The sequence below is a fragment of the Salmo trutta genome, chromosome 23, assembly GCF_901001165.1.
Source record: "Salmo trutta chromosome 23, fSalTru1.1, whole genome shotgun sequence".
Lineage (NCBI taxonomy): Eukaryota > Metazoa > Chordata > Actinopteri > Salmoniformes > Salmonidae > Salmo > Salmo trutta.
Window position 1 is genome coordinate 18,818,914 of NC_042979.1, and position 7,564 is coordinate 18,826,477.

The window sequence follows — 7,564 nt, forward strand, 5'->3', positions numbered from 1 at the left end:
GGTTTGGCATAGGCACTCAAATCCTCAAAACGTTCAACAGCTATACCAGTGAGAGCATCTTGACTGGCAGCATCACTGCTTGGTATGGAAATAGCACCGCCCTCAATTGCATAGCGCTACAGAGGGTGGTATGGACAGCCCATTACATCACTGGGGCCGGATTCCTGACATCCAGAACCTCTTTATCAGTCGGTGTGAAAGGAAGGCCCGGAATATCGTGAAAGACTCCAACCACCCAAGCTATTGTTGTTAGGCAGGGCGGAGCAGGTGAACCCAAGTGCAGACTCAGACGAGGAGACAGGGATAAGGTAACTAAGGTGTTTATTGAAAAGCAGGGGGGAGATGGGGTGCAAGCCAGGGGAAGCAGGCCAGGGGAAGAGTATTTGTAGAAGTCTTGATTATGGAACAGGTTGCAGCTGGTGGGGATCCGCTCCGCCTCCAGCACACCTGTCTCCACTCACACAACCACATACACCCACACACAGAGAGAGGGAGAGACCACTGGGGGAGTGGCGGCAGGTTAGGGAGACACAGGATGAGAAGTAGAGGGCGTGGCAGGAGCAGATTAACAAATTGTTCTCTCTGCTTATGCATGGCAAGTGGTACTGATGCATCAAGTCTGACACCAACAGGCTCCTGAACAGCTTCTATCCCATGCCATAAGACTGTTAACTACTGTACACCGAGCAAAAAAATAAACGCAACGTGTTGGTCCCATGTTTCATAAGCTGAAATAAAAGATCCCAGAAATTGTCCATACGCACAAAAAGATGCTATCAAATGTTTTGGACAAATTTGTTTACATCCTTGTTAGTGAGCATTTCTCCTTTTCCAAGATAATCCATCCTGTAACGGCTGTCGTAGAGAGGGGACCAAAGCGCAGCGTGTTGATTGCTCATGATGAATATTTATTTTAACTCAGAACACTAAAGAATAAATAACAAAGAGAAAACGAAAGCGCATAGTTCTGTCAGGCACATAAACTAAACAGAAGACACCTACCCACAAACACAGGTGGAAAAAACCCCTACTTAAGTATGATCTCCAATTAGAGACAACGAGGACCAGCTGCCTCTAATTGGAGATCATCCCAAAAAACTACAACATAGAAATAGAAAAACTAGAACCTAAACATAGATATACAAAACATAGAAAAACACAAAACACCCCCTGTCACGCCCTGACCTACTCTACCATAGAAAATAACATCTTACTATGGTCAGGACGTGACACATCCACCTGATAGGTGTGGCATATCAAGAAGCTGATTAAACTGCATGATCATTACACAGCTGAGCCTTGTGCTGAAGACAATAACAGTTTTCACACAACACAATGCGACAAATGTCTCAAGTCTTGAGGGAGTGTGCAATTGGCATGCTGACTGCAGGAATGTCCACCAGAGCTGTTGCCAGAGGATTGAATTTTAATTTCTCTACCATAAACCACCTCCAGTGTGATTTTAGAGAATTTGGCAGTACGTCCAACCGGCTTCACAACCGCAGACCACGTGTATGGTGTTGTGTGGGATGAGTGGTTTTCTGATGTTAATGTTGTGAACAGAGTGCCCCATGGTGGCAGTGGGGTTATGGTATGGGCTGGCATAAGCTACAGACAACAAACACAATTGCATTTTATCAATGATAATTTGAATGCACAGAGATTCTGTGATGAGATCCTGAGGCCCATTGTCGTGCCATTCATCCACCGCCATCACCTCATGTTTCAGCATGAAAAAGCATGGCCCCATGTCGCAAGTATCTGTACACAATTCCTGGAAGCTGAAAATGTCCCAGTTCTTTCATGGCCTGCATACTCACCGGCCATGTCACCCATTGAGCATGTTTGGAATGCTTTGGATCGATGTGTATGACAGCGTATTCCAGTTATTGCCAATATCCAGCAACTTCACACAGCCATGGAAGGGGAGTGGGACAACATTCCACAGGCAACAATCAACAGCCTGATCAACTCTATGGGATGGAGATGTGTTGCGCTGCATGAGGCAAATGGTGGTCACACCAGATACTGACTGGTTTTCTGATCCACACGCCTATCTTTTTTTTAAAGGTCTGTGACCAACAGATGGATATCAATATTCCCAGTCATGTGAAATCCATAGATTAGGGCCTAATATATTTATTTCAATTGACTGATTTCCTTATATAAACTGCAACGCAGTAAAATCTTTGAAATTGTTGCATGTTGCGTTTATATCACATTTCAGGGAAGAGCAGACAATGTCGAAGTAACAAAAGTGTATTACTAGAACAGGGGGCAGGCAAAATGACAGGTCAAGGGCAGGCAGAGGTCAGATATCCAGATCAGAGTCCAAAAGGTAAAGAACGGCAGGCAGGGTCAGGGTCAGGGCAGGCAGAATGGTAAAAACCAGGAAAACTAGAAAACAGGAACAGGAGCAAGGGGAAAAACACTGGTAGGCTTGATGAACAAAACGAACTGGCAACAGACAAACAGAACACAGGTATAAATATACTGGGGATAATGGGGAAGATGGGCGACACCTGGAGGGTGGTGGAGACAAGCACAAAGACAGGTGAAACAGATCAGGGTGTGACAGTACCCTCACCTCTAAGGGTGCCACCTGGCGTCCTACCTGGGCGCATCCCTGGTTGACCGGGGTGCCGGCGTTGGAAATCAGCAATGAGCCTTCGGTCCAGGATGTCCTTAGCGGGGACCCAGCACCTCTTCTCCGGGCCGTAACCCTCCCAGTCATGCAGCTACTGGAATCCCCTGCCCCGAGGTCAAACCTTCAGGAGACGCCTCACTGTGTACGCCGGTGGGCTGTCGATGAGACGGGGGAAAGGGGTGGGTCTGGAAACAAGAGACAAAGGGATGTGAGACATGGATTTGATCCTTGATACATGAAAAGCGGGATGTATACGGAGGGTACGGTGCAACAAAAGACTAACAGCAGAGGGGCTAATGATCTTGGTGATTGGGAAAGGGCCAATAAACCGGGGGAGAAGTTTGCAGGAGTCCACCCAGAGGGGCAGATCTCAGGTGGACAGCCATACCCTCTGCCCAAGATGATACCAGGGAGCCTGGGTCCGGTGGCGGTCCGCTTGTCGTCGATACCTGGAGGTGGACTTGAGAAGAGCTGGCCGGGCTTCTTTCCAGGTACGACGACAGCGACATCGACATCGGCCAAACATCTGGGCCGAAGGTATGCCGACCTCTTCCTCTTGCTCTGGGAAGAGCGGAGGCTGATAACCCAGGGAACACTCAAAGGGCAAGAGACCCATGGCAGAGCAAGAAAGGGTGTTGCGGGCTGGTCCAAGTCTGCTGGGTCAGTCATGGCCAGTTCATACTGTCACGTTTCAGGGAAGACCCAGATGCAGACAATGTCGAAGTAACAAAAGTTTATTACTAGAAGAGGGGGCAGGCAAAATGACAGGTCAAGGTTAGGCAGAGGTCAGTTAACCAGATCAGAGTCCAAAAGGTACAGAATGGCAGGCAGTCTCAGGGTCAGGACAGGCAGAGATCAATAAACCGGGGTGGTGTGACAAGGTACAGAAACGGCAGGCTGGTTCAGGGTCAGGGCAGGCAGAATGGTCAAAACCGGGAAAACAGGAACTAGAAACAGACAGGATCAAGGAGAAAAATGCTGGTAGGCTTGACGAACAAAATGAACTGTCAACAGACAAACAGAACACAGGTAAACTCAGCAAAAAAAGAAACGTCCACTTTTCAGGACCCTGTCTTTCAAAGATAATTCGTAAAAATCCAATTAACTTCACAGATCTTCATTGTAAAGTGTTTAAACACTGTTTACCAGTGTTAAACAATTAATGAACATGGACCCGTGGAATGGTCGTTAAGACACTAACAGCTTACAGACGGTAGGAAATTATTAAGGTCACAGTTATGAAAACTCAGGACACTAAAGAGGCATGACTCTGAAAAACACCAAAAGAAAGATTCCCAGGGTCCCTGCTCATCTGCGTGAACATGCCTTAGGCATGCTGCAAGGAGGCATGAGGACTGCAGATGTGGCCAGGGCAATAAATTGCAATGCCCGTACTGTGAGACAACGCTACAGGGAGACAGGACGGACAGCTGATCGTCCTCGCGGTGGCAGACCACGTGTAACAACACCTGCACAGGATCGGTACATCAGAACGTCACACCTGCGGGACAGGTACAGGATGGCAACAACAACTGCCCGAGTTACACTAGGAATGCACAATCAGTGCTCAGACTGTCCGCAATAGGCTGAGAGAGGCTGGACTGAGGGCTTGTAGGCCTGTTGTAAGGCAGGTCCTCACCAGACATCACCGGCAACAACGTTGTCTATGGGCACAAATCCACCGTTGCTGGACCAGACAGGACTGGCAAAAAGTGCTCTTCACTGATGAGTCACAGTTTTGTCTCACCAGGGGTGATGGTCGGATTCGCGTTTATCGTTGAGGGAATGAGCGTTACACCGAGGCCTGTACTCTGGAGCGAGATCGATTTGGAGGTGGAGGGTCCGTCATGGTCTGGGGCGGTGTGTCACAGCATCATCGGACTGAGCTTATTGACATTGCAGGCAATCTCAACTCTGTGTGTTACAGGGAAGACATCCTCCTCCCTCATGTGGTGCCCTTCCTGCAGGCTCATCCTGACATGACCCTCCTGCATGACAATGCCACCAGCCATACTGCTTGTTCTGTGCGTGCTTTCCTGCAATACAGGAATGTCAGTGTTCTGCCATGGCCAGCGAAGAGCCTGGATCTCAATGCCATTGAGCACGTCTCGGACCTGTTGGATCGGAGGGTGAGGGCTAGGGCCATTCCCCCCAGAAATGTCCAGGAACTGGTGCAGTCCATGAGGAGGAGATGCGCTGCAGTACTTAATGCAGCTGGTGGCCACACCAGATACTGACTGTTACTTTTGATTTTGACCCCCCCCTTTGTTCAGGGACACATTATTCCGTTTGTGTTAGTCACATGTCTGTGGAACTTGTTCAGTTTATGTCTCAGTTGTTGAATCTTGTTATGTTCATACAAATATTTACACGTTAAATTTGCTGAAAATAAACCCAGTAGACAAATTGAGAGGACATTTCTTTTGTGGATAATGGGAAAAAAGGTTGACACCTGGAGGGGGGTGGGTGTGACAGTTTATATTTTTGTTCAGTATAGTATGCATACTTACTTTATAATGTACTTCTTATTTTTATATCTTGTGTGTTTTAGTTCTACCTTATTATTTTTTCTATTAGATTATTATTGATTACTGCATTGTTGGGGTTAAAGCTGGCAACAAAGGCATTTCACTGTACAGGTGCATGTGCCATTAAAACGTGAAACTACGTAACAGTGGTCAGACTGCAAAGCTCTTTATTCAGCTTGAGTTGTGGTTCACCTTTGCACATTGGCTCTTTTCCTGTTTGTTGCAATAACACAGATGCATCATTTCTCTTTTACTCTTTTAGGATCAGCCTTCCTTTGATAATTACTGTACATAAACAGCCTCTCCTCTATGATGTCATAGGGAAGCTTGCTATGGGAAAAAAAGTGAGCAAAGACCAAGCAATTCCCATGCATCTCCAATCTTCTGCTGGAACAGACCACAAAGCTTTCATTGGGCACACCACATATTTTAAACGTGGAAATGAGGGTGACATTTGGTGGTGACTTTGATCAATGAGATTTCAAAAAGACAGCCAGAAGTTTCCTGAATTCCCAATGTGTTATCACTATGCGTTCAGCCATTTAAAGGTACAACACATTGAAAATGGTCATACAATGACAGATATTTTGTATTTATTCAACAACTTAATGTGCTATCACTGTGCTTCATGTATTAGCACAACCAAATGACCTGGATTGCAGTTTACATAGTGTAAGTGATCAATGCTGTTCAAGATTCTGCACAGATTATTACAGCAATTGTGAAGCTCTCCACAGACCTGCAACCTTTGCATGCTATCATCTTGAACATGCACGCTTTCTATGATTACATAAGAAGACATTTATAGTTACAGTAGGCTAACCTCAAAATGTGGCCATGGATGTGTTACTGATTTTAAGGTTGAATAAATACTGTTACATTAGATTCTAAGATAGCCTCAGCTTTAGGCTATTTACTGTGTTACAAAAAGATTCTTGAATTGTGTTTGGTTGACAGCACAATCAAATATCGACATTTAAAGGGTATCTAATGCTTGAATAGTTTCATCTGAGCCACTGGCTTAATCCTATTTTTGAACCTATTTTTTGTTTAGTTGGAGACGTGAATCTAACATTTAATATGTTAACTTGTTGATAGGCTATTTACTGTATTGCAAAAGTGACAGATTCCAGTTTGTCTACAAATTAAGAATTTATATGTTGGATTAACGTCTCCATCTCAACCAAGAATCAAAGTTAAAGAATAATACTAAATTAAATAAAACTTTATTTAAAGTTAATTTAAAGTTTGATTTGATTTAGTCCTACTCTTTAACTTAGATGTTTGTTTGTAGACAAACTGGAATTAAAACAAGACTAAGTCAGTGGCACAGATAGAACTATTTAAGCAGAAGATATTGTAAATCTCCTTCAAATGTTGATATTTGGTTGCGTTAACAACCAAACACAATTCAATATCCAGTTTGTCTTCAAATTAATAATTGGATTCCCATCTCCATCTCAACCTAAAGTCAAAGTAAAAAAATAGGACAACATTTAATCTAATCTAACTTTGAATGCACTTTAGATAAAGTTGGATTTAACTTTTAACTGTGACATGAATCCAATATAGAGTATTAATGATTAACTTGAAGATGACTTTTGAAATCTACCAAAGCTTGGAACAATAGGCCTATATGTATTGCTTATTTTTCAGTTGAACCTGGGTTGAATTGAAACAATAGCTGTTGATAACTTTGGAAATGCTATATAGTCCTAAATAGTATCATTCATGATATATGACGTATAAAGATTGGTTACATTTAATTTGTTCTGTTAAACTTAGCCTTTGGAACAACTTCGATAGCAACAGCTAATATATTTAGTTATTAAGGGGTCTCTCAATAATCATTCTCATGATAGCACATTGGTAGTAGTCAGTGTTCTGTTCAATGTTCTCTACCTATAAATTACTCTAAATACCCCAGTTAAGTTCAAAAGAATACACGATAAAAAATTGCTCACACCATTCAAACCAATGAAGGGCGGTTCTGAACAATTGAAACTGGATTTGAAAGAGATTATTGATTCTCTGCTTAAATGCGGAAGACACATTTTAGTTGAATGCATTCAGTTGTACAACTGACTAGGTATCCCCTAATCATATCTGGCCATGTGCCCTCTCTGATTCATGGCATTGAACGCTTTAACAGGATTCTTTCTCTTCACAACTGGCTACGTGATTATTGCATCTCAAAGAGTGTAACTTTTGTTGACAATTTCAATACCTTTTGGAAACAGAACAGGTTTTATTAAGGAGGATGGGATTCAGCACGCTTATAGGGAAGGACATTCAACAAGCACAACACTTACACAAATGACTGATGATTGGCTGAGAGAAATTGATGATAAAAAGATAGTGCGGCTTTTGACATTATCAATCATAGTCT